Below are 15,329 nucleotides of genomic sequence, written 5' to 3'. Positions count from 1 at the left end.
CGTTTAGAAAGCCAGTCTAATGAGAATCCTTTTGGTCAAATTTAGGCGAAATTACCAAACCAACCAAACAAAAAATACATTGTACACACAAAGTCCGTGTTATTAAGGAGCCTGGAAGGTTAACTGATACAAACATCTCTAGAAATGAGCAAAAGCAGGGAGCAGGGCTGTGCTGGCACCTAGTGGAGAAGACGGTAGGAGAGTCGTTTACCTTGGGTCTAAAGGCATGCTGGGAAAAGAACAGATTTTTCATTACTTTAATCTATGCTTTCTATCACACACATCTGAAAAGAAGATAAATGAAAAGTACCTGGTGGAATTCATCCTAAGTATGCAACCAAATGTTATGATTTTAATTTTCTGCAAGGACAAAAAGAAAATGTCGAGGGGTGAGGGTGGTGGAAAAGAACAAGACCAGCTGTGGTGAAAAACCTACCAGGTGAAAACAAGGATTGTGCAATTTTCTCTTCCCTGGTATGTTCTGCCAAACCTGGTCACACTTGTCTATTCTCTGTCAAGCAGAGAATTTTTATGAAATCAAGTGACAGGCTGTTCTGAAGTTCTGTCTGTATTTGGGATATAAGTCACCAAACACTACCTACATATACTTCTTAACATTAAATTTGGAGCTTTCAAATGCCAGTATTACATGCAAAGGTATTACTATTGTTTCTTCACAGTATTTTTTAGTAGAAGGGAAAATTTAAATTTGAGCGTGCCTCCCCTATCTTTTGGGACTAGATAAGGTATGGTTCTGGGGAAAGCTTCTGCATTAGTAGGCAATGAGTCCCCCCATTCAATGTGAGAAAGTGAAGGTGGAATTACTACTACTTGCCAGGAAGACCCCCAAGCAATCTCTTCCAATTGTGAGCTTCTATGATTTCCTAAAAAAGAAGGTTTTATTCTATTTTTCTACATTGGGAAATGGACTTCAGGTTACTATCCTCATAAGTGTTCCAAGGACTACATCTATCCCCTTATGTCTTGGTATTCCTGCAATGATTAGTAGTGATTCTATGACGGACACAGAAGAGTCAACTCATATGGAGACCAAATCAAGACTTATCTTTCTGTAAGTTGGAAGTCCAGCTTTCCATAACTGAATACTGACCCGGGCTACTAAAATGTAATTATTTACTGTAGGTCTGCTATGCTTTATCAAGCAGCTACACTGTTTTAGATAACTGGTTTAATTCTTAACTAACACACAATGAGAGAGGTTTATATATACATTCTTTTCTGTTTATAACCTTTTCCTCATCTTTCATCATAGAGAGCAATCTGTTTTCATCCTATTGAATTAACCTGATATCTCACACCTTATCATGTGTTGTAAGGTTTATCTTATATACCTGACTGACGCTCAACTTTAAAAACTAATATTTTAGCTAATATAATTGGGTTTGTTTCATAACATGTTTTAGACATCTAGTTTATTTCAGAGCATATGAATGAACTATTCCAAGTATCATTGTATTGGAAGACTGTTCTTGTCCCTTTAGGTCCCTGCTTTGCTGCATGCAATATGAGAGAATAAGATCAACTGTTCCTTGTAACTTTGGTTCTAGTGCAATTGCAGGGAAAGGTTTGCTAGTCCAGAGATGCAGTTGCCTTTGGCCCCTTGCAGAGCACCTAACCTGAGTGCACTGCCCAGTCAAGTCAGGTGGCTTCTCAAGACTCAGATATACGAACAGGACCGTGTCCTAGACTGCCTGACTATGCCTTCTAGTTAGCAAGTATCATTTGTTTAAGAAGCTGGCTGGGGAAACTCCTAGTAATAAGTTTGATTAGAAGATTGAGAAAATATACAGTAACAGACTTCATATATTAAATATGATAATTTCAATGAAATTATCACTATTAAATTTATGAGAGAGGAAATAAAAGGGAAAAAAGAAACTGATAATCCTAGTTTACTGGTAAGAAAAGACTTCCTTCAAAGGACATCCAATTCCCTCTGAAATACCAATTCCACACAAATACAACCTCTTTCTTAATCCCACTCCAGTCACATCACAGAACCACAGCCTGTGTTCATCTCTACTTTTTCAGGTGACCTTACTGAAGAGTGACCAGAGGTAAAGGATTCTGCCTGGGCAGATGAACTGGCAGGATCATGTCCTGAAGTCTGTCCACATGTGGACAGGACAAAGATGAGCCAGAGACAGAGCCTGACAGTAGTGGGAGGGCAAAGACATGTGGACAAGTAGCAGGAAAAATCAATGGCCACAGAGGGCTCAGAGAGACTATTATGAGGGGTCATAGGAAGGAAAGTGCCTTCAGCTCAGGGTGGGGATTTAGGGATGATGGTATTATCAAGGAAGACTTCCTGAAGGAGGTAGCTGAGCCTTGAGAGGTGATTAGAGGACCTGGGAAGCCATGAGGGGAGGAGAGAAAACTGTGTACGAAGAGACGCTGCAGATGGTGATGGGATTTCCTCTCCCTCTCAGCCACGCAGCCTGAGGAGAGAGACACCTGCTGCAGCAGCAGCAGAAGGGTGGGGCTCCAAGGGGCCAGCAGGGCATGGGCATGAACAAGTGACTGCTTCTGCCCTATTTAATATCCAAGAAAACCTCTGCGCATTTGTCAAGTATTTCTAAGCCCACAGAATTTACCTGTGGCCTCATTAGCAAAGATAAATTCCACCTCTCTCTTTTTCTCCCAGTCCACTCCATCTCTGGTCATTTTAAAAACACAATGAGCTTTACTTCCAAAGCCAAACCAACAAAGCACAGAGCCAAGACCGAATGCCCTATAACTAGGTTCACTCCTGCAGCTGATTCATCCATCGTAGTTTGTTTTCATTGTGTGAATTAATTCTAATTTTCAAACTGAAATATATTATGCTTTATCATCATTTTGTCCCTTTCTTAATACCCCTGGGATAGTTGCTAAGAACATGCCAAGTCATGTTTGCTTCTCCAGGTTCATTTCTCCAGGAATGCTTTTATCAGTCACCCTTCTCAGGGCACCCCAAACCCAAAACCAGAAATAAACCAATCAGAAAAACCTTTTCCCTGATCCAGATCATTATGAGAATAAGCAGAGATGGTTTACTCATTCTCCCTCTGAAATGCTCCCATTAATCATTTCAAAACTTCTGGGTAATGAGGAAAGTTATCTTCATTTGACGAAGAAAGTGAGACATCAAAGTTTGGAATATTGCTACAAAAGGAGGTAGAAACATGAATTGATACCATGTACCCAAGTGATATATCTAATTTTTAGCCTGTTTAAAACAAATTTCAACTATATGATACAACAAATCCACTCTAGACATCTACCCAAAAGAGCTAAAAGCAAGGACTTGAAGAGATGCACACCCACAAATGCTCAGGGCAGTATTATTCACAAGAGCTGGAAGGCAGAAGCAACCGAAGTGTTCATTGACAGGTGAATGGATAAACAGAGTGTGATATATACATACAATGGGGTTTATTCAGCCTTAAAAAGAGGGAAACTCTGATGTATGCTACAACAGGGATGACCCTTGAAGACATTATGCTAAGGGAAAAAAGCCAGTCACAAATGGGCAAATACTGTATGATTCCACGTATATGAGGTAGTTAAAGTACTCAAATTCAAAGACACAGAAAATAGAATGGCGGTTGCCAGGGGCCGGGAGGAGGGGAAGTTGGGAGTTATTTTTTAATGGGTACAGAGTTTCAGTTTTGCAAGAGTAAAAAAGATATAGAGATGGATGGTGGTGAGGATTGCAAAATATTGTGAATGTACTTAATGCCACTGAACTTTACACTTAAACATGGTTAAGATGGTAAATTTTATGTTATATGCATGTTACTGCAATAAAAAATACCCAATATTATTCAATAAAGTAAAAAAGTTGGGAAAAAAGAAAATTCAGCAATCAAAATCTAGGAGGTTGAACATATGAATATAGGCAAGCTAGCAACATACTCTCTAACTCTATGGATTACCTGTGATGTGAATGAGGTTTGTGTTTCTGTTAGTAAGAAGATAAAGGCATCAGGTAAATTAGTGCATACCTCCAGGATGTTGTGAATATAAAAATAATATTAGATTCAGAAAAGGAAACAAGCCAAATGATGTTATCAACTATAAATAATAATATATAAAATGTTTGTAAATGTAAATTTACTTCTTTGTTTATGCAAAGTACCAATATAGTTAAAAAGTTTATTATTAAAATACAATTATTATTAAAAGTTTTAAACAGTGTTTGGGATCTCACAAACTATAGCTGCATTCAAGGATCAAGTCCTGTTGCTTCTAAATAATCTCTGTATGTATTAGCTACTAGTTATTATCAATGTAGGAAGAAGAAAGTGTGTGTAGTTATTTTAAATGTTATTAAATTTAATGGCACAATAAATTTATATTTTACCAGTTATTAATGCCAATAGACAATAGCCGCATAGGTAAATAACAGCAATAGCAAATCCAACAAAAGCTTATCAGTGTTTTTAAGTCTTTCAATGACTTTAACATGTGCCCCCCTAAACTTCTATTCTGTGCATGCATCTGCCTGCCTGATATACTCAGCATTAAGAAAAAGACCCACTAAACACTGAGTGGGTAAAAGTTTTCTTCCATAAATCATTACTTCAAATGTGTTGTCACAATTCTCAAATGTCCAATTAATTAAAATTCAAGTAACAGTTGGTTTTGCTCAACAACTGTCCAGCCTAGCAGTCCAGTGAAAGATGGCCACCCCTGCAATCTTAATAATACCTCTAGGCTGTCAGCGTGTCATGGCCTGAGCATGAAATCTAACTTGACAGATAATGGAAATGAGCTATTAACACAAACCAACCTGTGCTCAGACCTTGTTTTAATATTTTATATGTGTTTATTTGGCATAATATTACCACTTTTTTGAGTCTGTCTTGTTACAACTCCATTCTGGAAACTATTTCTCTTTTGTAATAATTTTTAAAATTTAATTCCATATCCTCCAGCCTTCCTCATCCCACCCCACATGCTCAGCAAAATTTCTGAAAGTTATTTAGTACTTTACTCTTAGGCTGTTTCAACTCTCACCTTTTGAAACAGCCCATAAGTGATAATGAAATGCATAAAGGCATGAGCAGGAGAATCCAATTACCTGTACCTGCATAGTTCAGCTGCACACCAAGTAACAATAAACAGGCATTCTTAAGTCACAGCGTTTCACTGGAAATGGGGCAGAACTTGTGTATTTTAACAACTTTTTACAACTAGTAACCACTCCAGCATTTATTTTACTTTCTCAAAGAAAACCAGAGAAGGTTCATAATTTAAACTAAAGGGTCTTTCAGCCTTGAAGACAAAAAAGCACTTCTGCTTAGCACCTGAGTAATAATGTGGGATGTGTACAGGTGAATTAAGAAGACTGGACTCAAAGATAGTTTGTCTGAAACATATGACTCCTTTCCAGCCCTGCAATCATTTATTATCCAGCAAACAAAGGCTGGGCTTTTGCCCCACATACACAGTGGTGGTCCTCGGCTTATGATGATTTACCATGTCTGCTCTGAAATGCATGACACAGACTGTTCTAAAATGGTCTCTCTCATATACAGACACACACATCTGATGATATTTTAGGTCTGATTTACTTTTGTGTCACTAAAACCAGAAAGATTTGGTCACCTGCACACATTTTCCCTCTCAAATGTGACACTCAAAACACATTTTAGTGGGTACTTTATTTTAAATGATATATATCTGAACATATATAGCAAAAGCATCTCAGGTTTTATTAGGTTAGTAACCTGATATTCATTTTTCCTCTTAGAAGGAACTGTTTTTAAGACTTAGAAGTATAGCACCCAAAACACATTTCAGGCATTACTCTATTTTAAATTATATGTATGTGGAAATAAATAGTGAAAGATTCTCAGGGAATGCTGGATTAGTAACTAGATATTTATTTTTCCTCTAAAAAGGGACCATCATTACTCCAAAGTATGGATGTTTTCTAAGAGCACAGAAAATATATAGTATTAATAAGAAGGAGTTTTAGCTCTGATGGAAGTTGGACACATTAATTTAGAAATCTCAGTTCCTAAGGGTGCAATTATGACTTCACATCTATATCACACACATATTCACCTATATACATATCTTTGTACTGCCTTATGTATGACACACTTAGGTGTGCACAATATCTATATAAAGCCAAAGGCTCCAGTTTTTAAAATTGGCTACCCTAATTAGCTGGGATCATTCAAGTCAGAAAACAAAAAACTTTTAAAGTTAGCTGGTGTATAGATTCATATACTTTCCTCAGGTATACACAGTAGCATGAGTTTAGATGCTCAATTACAATATGAATGGATGCAGTTAAGCTTGTCATTCTCAGGAGGGATAAGGTACAAATTCATCACAGACAGTTTGGTATAACTGACAAGTTTGCATTCAAAGAAAACAGTTCCATAGTGATAAGAGGAAAAGAGGTAGGAAAAAACAAATAAGGAAATCACTTTATAAAAACCTGCTTGTAGACAACAGAATTACCTAGACATCTAGTAGAACATAATGAAATAACCAACACTGAAAAGCAGAGTAAAGTTACTCCACGGATCAAATAGTGATGAAAAGTCTGACTTTCTAATGCTGTAGGTCTAAAGCCGTTCAGCCAAGTATGTGCTCAATTGTCACTTATGGCTCGTTTGAACTAAGATGTGCTGAAGGTGTAAAATACACACTGATTTCAAGGACTCAGCATTAAAAAAAAAAGGAAAATCATCTCATTAATATACTTAAGTGATTCTGTGTTGCTAACAATATTTTGAATTAATTACATCAAATAAAAACATCATTAAAATCAATTTCATCTGTTTCTTGTTACTTTTTTTTAATGTGGCTACTCAAAAATTTGCCCTTACATATGTGGTTTGCATTCTATGCCTGAAGTCACATAATGTGAAAACTGGTTGAGAACTTACAAATCTTGTTCAAACCCCCACAATTTAGAAACCAGGAATTTGAGGCTTCATTGGATAAAGTGATAGGTTCTGGTTAAGCCCAGATTTAGCTGTAAATTTTTCCAGAGGCCAGCGTCTATGGATCCAGCTTTCTTTCCATGAGAGGATCATGGAGGGGAGAAAGTGATTTGTCCCAATCAACACAATAAAAAGCAACTTTCAGGCAGTTTCAAAACTCTTCTCATCTTTTGAGATGTAATGTAAGAACCTTTGATCTTCACATATAATCATCTACGCAACTGTCTTCATTTTCCTTTTGATTCTGGAGGTAGACATTCACCCCCAAATATGCCTTTCATGTACTGTTAAAATGATATGTATACATTTCAATGAAGATTTTAAATTTGTCATGCACTAAGTTAATCAGAAAATGAACAAGTTTGTAAACGAAACCAATTTAAAATAAGCTTTAAATTTGTCTTTAAAGTACAATAAAGATGAAGTCATCTTTATGAGCCCCAGTTTTCTTTCCCAGATATTTTTCACTCTCTCCCCTTCCCTGCTACTATTGCTCACCTCTCTGGGCTCCAAGCCCATACAAAGGGCCTCTCCTTCCTACAGCCATGTGCATATCCATGGGATATTTTTCCTCAATGAAACAATCTCTAATTTTTATTTTTATTGTTATTGACATGATACCAAGTTTACTTATTAATGCTCATTTCTAGATTCCTGTTTTCTGAGAGTCTAGAGTTGAGCTGAGATGCTAAATGGAAAACAGGACAAACTATGGATCTCCCCTACTAACTCTGAGGACATTACCTATAAGCCTGGGTTGAAGCATTTTCCAAAGTGGGCATATAGTAATAGGTTTCTAAAATAAAATGGAGGGAAGATTTTGTATCCTACACATGGCAGGAAACTGGGTTAAATATGGCTAAACAGCTTAGTTTTCCAAAGTACATCTCAGAAACTTTAATGAGCTAATGTATAATCTGACTTTCTAGGAGAGGAATATAGTGTGTAGAGGTCTCCAAACTTAGTGACACCATGTAAATTCTGTTCTCACAGAGCATCTTAAGAGACTAGTATCCCATAGAATACATTTGGGGAAACCTTGGATCATGGAATTTGCTGCAACATACCTTTCTAAAATCACATATCACCCTTCACCTTTGCATTATTGATGGACAATACCATTTATTTTATTCCATCATTTGTCCATTAGCTTGTTATACACTGAACTGGGTCCCCCTGACCCAATTCCTATGTTGAAGCTCTGACTCCTGATGTGACTTTATGTGGCTACAGAGCCTTTAAAGAGGTAATTAAGGTTAAATGAAGTGGGTCCTAATCATAGATAGGACTGATATTTTTGTAAGAGGAGACACCAGAAATCTCTCGCTCCAAAGGCCAGGGAAGAGAGTTCCCATCAGAAACCAACTCTGCTGGCCCCTTCATCTTGGACTTCTAACCTCTAGAACAGCAGTAAATAAATTTCCATCGTTTAAGCCACCTAGGTACTTCGTTGCTGCTGCCCCAGCAGACTAATAGGTCCTGTCATGTTTGAGGGGATACGAGTGATAAACAGACACAGTCCCTGGTCACTAGGAGTCTGTGGTCTAGCTCAAGGGCAATGTGGGAAACACTGCGTAACTTTCTGGTGTTTGACTAATTAATTACTTCATTTGGGTCAGCAACAACTTACTACACATCCTGACCTCCAGCTGACACTCTTACTGCAGGGGATAATTAAATTATTTGTATAAGTTCTTACTTGAAGAAATGGGCCAATAGGACCTCATGTTTCTCACTCATTTTCTGGAAAAACCTGGAATCCCAGGAATCAAAGCCTGAATGCCTTCACCCTTATCATGGAGTGAGGAAGAATATTCCAACCAGGCAGCAAGGAATATGCATCCCACATTTCCCCCTACAACAGTCATCCGGAAGCCCAAACTCAAGGCTCCACCTTCTAATGCCAAGATTTCTTCCGCTGTAGCCACTGAAACCACACGGGGACGGTCTTCCGTCCAGAAAGGAAAGGAAGCAACCCCGATTCTCCCTCATCTCCCAGATCTACAGAGCCCGTCTTCTCTGTCTCAGACACGTTTTGGTGACCAAGACCTGTATCTTGCACTATCCTCCCCTCCTTTAAAATAATACAAAAAGAGCAATAACTTCGACTTCTCTCTTGCTATTACCAAAAAAAAAAAAAAAAAACTTTTACAGAGACAAATAGCCTATTTTTAAGCAATCAATAATTGTGTTCAGACATAGGGTTTAAACAATGTAATTTAAAATAGAATGAGAATGTACAGATTTGTGGATTTGGGGACTGCTAATTAGTTATGTACTTCTACTGCCTTTTCCATGGCTCTGTCTGAATCATTGCAACTCTATCCATTTCAAATGCCAAACTTTCTACTAACCAATGCATAGACCCTGTTAATTATTCTAGCTATGGCACCAGAGGAAATAAAAGAAACAAAACCTTTCTTATACACAGTCCTACCTATTAAATGGAGTCACTTATTTTGTCTAAATAAGTGTGAAAGAGACATAGTTTCTGCAAAGAATTGTTTTGCAGAAGTATCAACAATTAAAATGTAGTAATAGTAAAACAACCTAACTGCTTTTAAGATGATATAGTCTAGAACTGACTATGCCTTCTTGCAAAAGTCACTTACCTTCTCTGAGCTTCAATTTCCTCAAACTCAGAATGAAGGGTAAAGTTTACTTGATCACTAAAATATTCCCAATGCCATGATTGAAAAAATTATTTCTTGAAACTTAAAGTAACTGTAAAGCTACCTTTAAAACTCTATTGCCTCTTACATTTTGTCATTCTAAACTTTAGGCAAATCATGATATGCTAAGAAAATAGACTAGTTCTACTTAAACTTTAGCTATTACAAAACTATCCAGTTGAGCTGTGGTTTTTATTTAAATAGCAAGAAAAAGCAAAACAATGCCAACTGGGTGCTACTATTTTCTGTCTAGAAATAGAGACAAGGTCAGTCTCTTGGAAGGAATGAATCTGAAATTTGTACGAATAAACTATGTGTGTACTTGTATAAAACCAGTTAAACATTTTTTAAAAATATCACTGTACATGCACAGATTGTTTTAAAGTACTTTGCCTTGTGATTGGGTAAGAATTGGCAATTTGGTACCAGTGCAGAGTAAAATTATCCCATTCGGGATATTTATTGATCTTAATCCCTGTCTGTACTGGACATGCCCAGGAACCAGTGGAAGGGGGGCTGTGGGGTCTGGCCCTTTTGTTTGGGCACTCACTACCTCATATACCAGGGCCCTGCATGTGAGACTTCTAACTGCCCCGTTACATTTCCAGAGTTCCACCATGGGTGCAGATCACAGTGAGGAAAACTCTCAGCTTTTCAAATGAGTGGTAGATGTTAGTAAACCTCTCCAGGTTAGCAGTTCTTTATCAATGAGGCAGATGACTCTGGAGTTTCTTATGATTATGGAGGAAGAACATGCAAATCCACTTCCTGAAGAAATTTATCTCCCTAAGGCAGACACTGGTCCATGCTACAAAATTTATGTCTCTGATACTGAACTGGGGTCAATTTTATGGCAAAGCATGGTGGACCATCATCAGTTCACAAAGAGGAAGAGAAATGGAATGCCTGCCAGAAGCCCATATGACAACTTTGCCTCTTAAGAATTATCTTTGAAGACACTTTACATTCTTTAAACCTAATTATATTCTCAGATTACCTTACCTTTTGAAAAAATAAGCTGCTTGGATTTACTAGTTTCTAACTGTTGCCAGGACTTGGAAAATAGGAAAACCTAAGCAAAGGCCCACTTCAAATATCATCCATATGGTCCCTAACCTACCAGATTTCAATAGTTTTCCTTTTTTTAAATCTTGAGGAATAACATAGAATTGCCAACTTTTTATTCTGCCAAGCAAGAAAAATTTTTTAAGTTACCATCATCTATTCTCACCTTTATTTCTTAAAAGGAAATTTTGAATAGCACCAAATTTTGAATAACACAGAATGTTAAAAATGATAGTTCTTTAAACTGCACAAACTTAATTTTATAAATACATTTTATAAAGTAATTTTATTACAAATTTTGTATTTTTATATAATTGTAAACTTATAATTTATATAAGGCATAAAGCTTCTGTAGCTTGGGCTCAGTCTCCAAGTTGTCATGTTTCAGGTATGAAGAACATGATACTCAAAAAAACTTCTCTCAAATGACTAGGTATTTACAGAACATTTAGATCTGGTTATTCACCTGTCGTCAAGCTGTGACCACCCAGTATTCTCTGTATCCTTCAGCGGTGTTGTGGAATTTGATTTTTATCATTCCGCTATTCTTTCTCTGCCTCTACGTATTTAGTTTTGAAGTATCAATTGCCTGCATTATAGCCCATGTCTAAATACTGCTTTTGGTTGTCAGGGGTTGAACGTCAGAAAATATTTAGTTAATGATAACAAGAGGTACTATAAGCTATTACTAATCAGCCATGTGCTTGAACTTTAAGATGTTTCCTAATCATCAACTTTTGAATTTCATATAAATACAGCAGGATACGTTGGAGTTGCTTTGTGTAAATGGCAGTCTGGACTAAATAACAAAAATGGCATTAATATTTCTGTTTTGTGACCCATGAGATTCACATTGTTCATAACATGAATATGACATAAAGAGCTGATAAAATGGAGTCACAAATCTTTAAGCATATATAAAGTCAGACATACAGATTACAAAGGTAAAGTCAGAATAGAACAAAATACAATATAAAAGTTTGTAAGTGGTTAACTAAAAATTGAAAATGTGCACCTTTGCCTAATGAAAACTAATATTCAATAGAGAGTAAAACTCACAGAGATGAGAAACTTAGATAACTATTTTGTATTGCAAAAAAAAAAATAACTAAATGCTAGTGTCCTTTACTGGCAGAAACTAATTTTGGCACACTTCTTTTGGCATAAATATTTTCTTAGCATAAGACCATATACTTCAAATATTGTGTTCAGTATGAACTGGAAAGAGGGCATAAATATATCACTTTGGAAATTATCACAAGAATAGAGGAATTTGTTAAAAAATATTTATTTGCCATTTAAGCATTGTAATCACTCTATCGATAAGAATTAAAATTTATTAGATATTTAATACATGCTTAAGTATATACTATGTACCAGACACTGTGAAGGGAGAAAATTGTGTATTGCCTGATTTCCAACTGCCCACCGGACATCTTCACATGAGGTAATCTGCTTGTTAGATAACATTCCAACTTTATTCAGCATCCACACTTTGCTAGAAATTGGGGATTCAAAGAGGTATATTACATGATTCTGTAGAACAAGATGATCATACTGGTGTCCAGAACTGAACTTGTCATTTCATCCTTTCTAAACCTGCTTCCATTTTTACTGATTCTCCTAGTTCCTCTACTAAAACCTTAAGGACGATCTCGATGCATCATCCCCAATAAAAACTGTCTCTGATCCTCTGATGTGACCTCTGCCTCATGTTTCTACTCCACTGGCCCCTCATTCTCCATGTTCATTTACAGGAATTCTCTCCCTCTCAGCAAGGCCTCCCAAATGACCTCTTCACCTTTGGTCTCTATATTCTCTACCCCATCCCAGAGAGCTCTTCCTTTGCACAGTTCTGATCAAGTCTGTTTTTGCTACAGACTTTCATTCCTTCCTAATGCCCAGGGAAGCAGGCCTGAAACCATTAGCCTTGCCTCTCAAGGTTCTTGTGGATCTGGCCCCAAGTTATGTTTCCGTTGTTTTCTGATTTCTTCCCTTCACCTTTGCTTCCCTTCCTCTGGGCCTTTCTTCATTTCCCTTGTGCCTGCAATGGCTTTCCCTTGCTCCTCCTCATCTCTGGAGATGCAAATTCTAGGCATCCTATAAGGCCCTTAAATACTGCTGCTTCTAAGAAGCCCTTTAGCAAGAACTAATCATCCTATCCACATTGGCACTGTGCAACTCTGCAACTTTTTGAAGATACAAGTCACATTCTACCTTAAATCTGGGGCATTTTTACACCTGTTTTATCCATCCTACTACTTTTTAAGCCATCTGAAAATTCCTTGTCTCATACATCTTTGTATCTTCCTCAAAAGTTGGCATAGGGAAGCATTCAAAAAATACTTATTGAGTGAATGAATAAATAAAAGAATGAACAAATGAGCAAACAAACTAAATGTGACTAAAGAAGGACACGGTAAAATTAACTTGAAAGGTGTAACTATCAAGAAAGAAGAATGCCCGGCATTGCTCAAGAGGTTATAATAACTAGGTATAATGCTGAATTATGAAAGATAGAACTTATGCTAAGTACTTGGAAATTTTTCCCAAAGGGATTACTTTTGTACGGGGATAATTTCCTACTTAGTGATGAAAGGAAATTATCACTTGGATAAATACTAAGAGTTTCTTGTATTTTTTCATTATAACTCTGTTTCCATACATGTTGGAAAGGGGCACTGAGGGGACAAGTCTGTGGTTGACTTGTTGGTCTCCTATATTTCTGGATTTTGTGATTTTTATCTACAGGGGCATTCTCAATAGCAACTCACCATTAATCATGGGAATTTTAAGTGCAGACACAGTAGAGATGGCAAACCAAGATTAAAGATGTATGATAAATGTGGTAAAAACCGTCTCTGCTTAATTTTTCACATTTACCCATCAAAAATTGCACCTCTGTTAATGAATACTTAGGCCTAAGGCTTTTTTTGTTTGTTTTTTAAAGAGAGCAATCCATCTTATGGCATGGTATCTGTGAAACAACTTAAGAACTGTTGCCTATGAGGGGGTGGGACACAGAAAACAGTTTCCACACATAAGAAAGAAAGAAGTAGAGACTGTTCAAATCCCATCCTGGTCCTACCCTTTGGTGCTGGTCAATAAACTTGGTACCAAATATAAACAAAACATTCCATTCAACATTATGTCAACCTTCAGCAAAAAGATCATCCATCACTGTACATTAATGTTCTGAGCACCTGTAAAATCTGATGTGCATTCTTTCAGGTCATTTTTTCAACTCTGTGTCTGTCAGAGATACCCCCCACCATATACATATTATTTATGTTGGGAGTAGCTTTCTAAATGTCACCCAAATGAATTAGTATCACGCTGAGCCTCAGAGTTAAGAGAGTCGCCATGTGCATTTATGTGTTTTCTCTCCCCGAATGCTGACACATTTATATCCTTTCCCCGTCTGCTCTGGCTTTGGCAGGGATGCATAGTACAAGCAGTTTATTTTACTATGACATGGTGACAAAATAGAACTTTATTTATGTGAAGCTGGTTAAAAATGCCCTGGCCAAAAAATATGACACCAGTTAAGGAAATCTAATAAAAGCTCTTGCAGAAATGGTGTAAAGTATAGAGTTTTATTTGGAACTTAATGAGGTTAGTAAGGCATACTGTACCTTACTGTGTCTACCAAATCACATCAGGCTAATGTTACCATATGTTTTTTCTGTTTGTTTGTTTTGTTTTGTTTTTAAGCAGCCCAATGTCTGTTAATTTAGTCGGCCACTTTTAGTTCCTTAACATTCCCTCATTCACTCATTTAATATTTCAACAAATAGAATATATATATCACATATCTACTTCATGTAGCTGGAAAGGAATTACGTTAGCTTTTGGATATATGGAAACTCAATCCATTTTAATTAATATTTATGAGTGCTCCCAGGGTCTCAGCAGAAGTAAGTTACTGATCACAGGGCTATCCATTGAAGCTGGAAGAAAACAAAATACCTGAAATTTGGTTTTATGAAATTTTTGTGCTAAATGCCTTATCGTCTAACAATTATTTTTAAGAGCGACAAAAATAGATACCTTCATTTATATATCATGTCATATAGATTTGCTATGATGATATAAGCAGCATGTATAAATTATATCAAAACAAGGCCAACATTCTTAAGTACCTCCAAGTTCACGTCTCTGTATGCACACAAACAAAAATGAAATCAGAGTTTTCACCCAAATTTGTATTGCTTTTCAAAGGCGCCACACAGAAAGGCTATTCATACATATTCAAATGATGCTGTCTGCTGCTCAACACATTTTTGGCCCTTATCTTTGAAGTGGCCATCGGAGAGACTTTGCAGTTCACAAATGAAAGTCCACCGCATTACTTAAGAGATACAGGACACTCCTCTGTGGTCATCATCCCCTCCCCTCCTTTCTCCTCTTACTTCCTGCTCCCCTCTCATTCCTGGGCCAGCTGCTGCTGCTGGCAAAGATCCAGAGGCTTGAGGAAGGGGCACTGTAACCTGCAGAGGTGCTTGGGAGACAGAGGTGCCTTCCTCAGCGTTCACCAGGATGTCTGCGGTAAGTGTTCAAAGCTGATGGTGGGGACGAAACTAGCTGCCCACGGAAGAGCCCTGAGTTCCTGTTCTGGTTCACT

At 37.2% G+C, this 15,329-nt stretch overlaps 1 protein-coding gene across 2 annotated transcripts in view; it reads right to left on the bottom strand.

The window, feature by feature from the left end:
• SLC25A21 (solute carrier family 25 member 21) overlaps window positions 1-15,329 on the bottom strand; it is a 474,204-nt gene that overhangs the window by 259,857 nt on the left and 199,018 nt on the right. The window lies entirely within an intron of this gene.

The sequence above is a fragment of the Manis pentadactyla genome, chromosome 11 (genome assembly GCF_030020395.1).
Source record: "Manis pentadactyla isolate mManPen7 chromosome 11, mManPen7.hap1, whole genome shotgun sequence".
Classification (NCBI taxonomy): Eukaryota; Metazoa; Chordata; class Mammalia; order Pholidota; family Manidae; genus Manis; species Manis pentadactyla.
The sequence above is the reverse complement of the archived record's forward strand: the minus strand, read 5'-3'. Positions and strand labels throughout refer to the sequence as shown.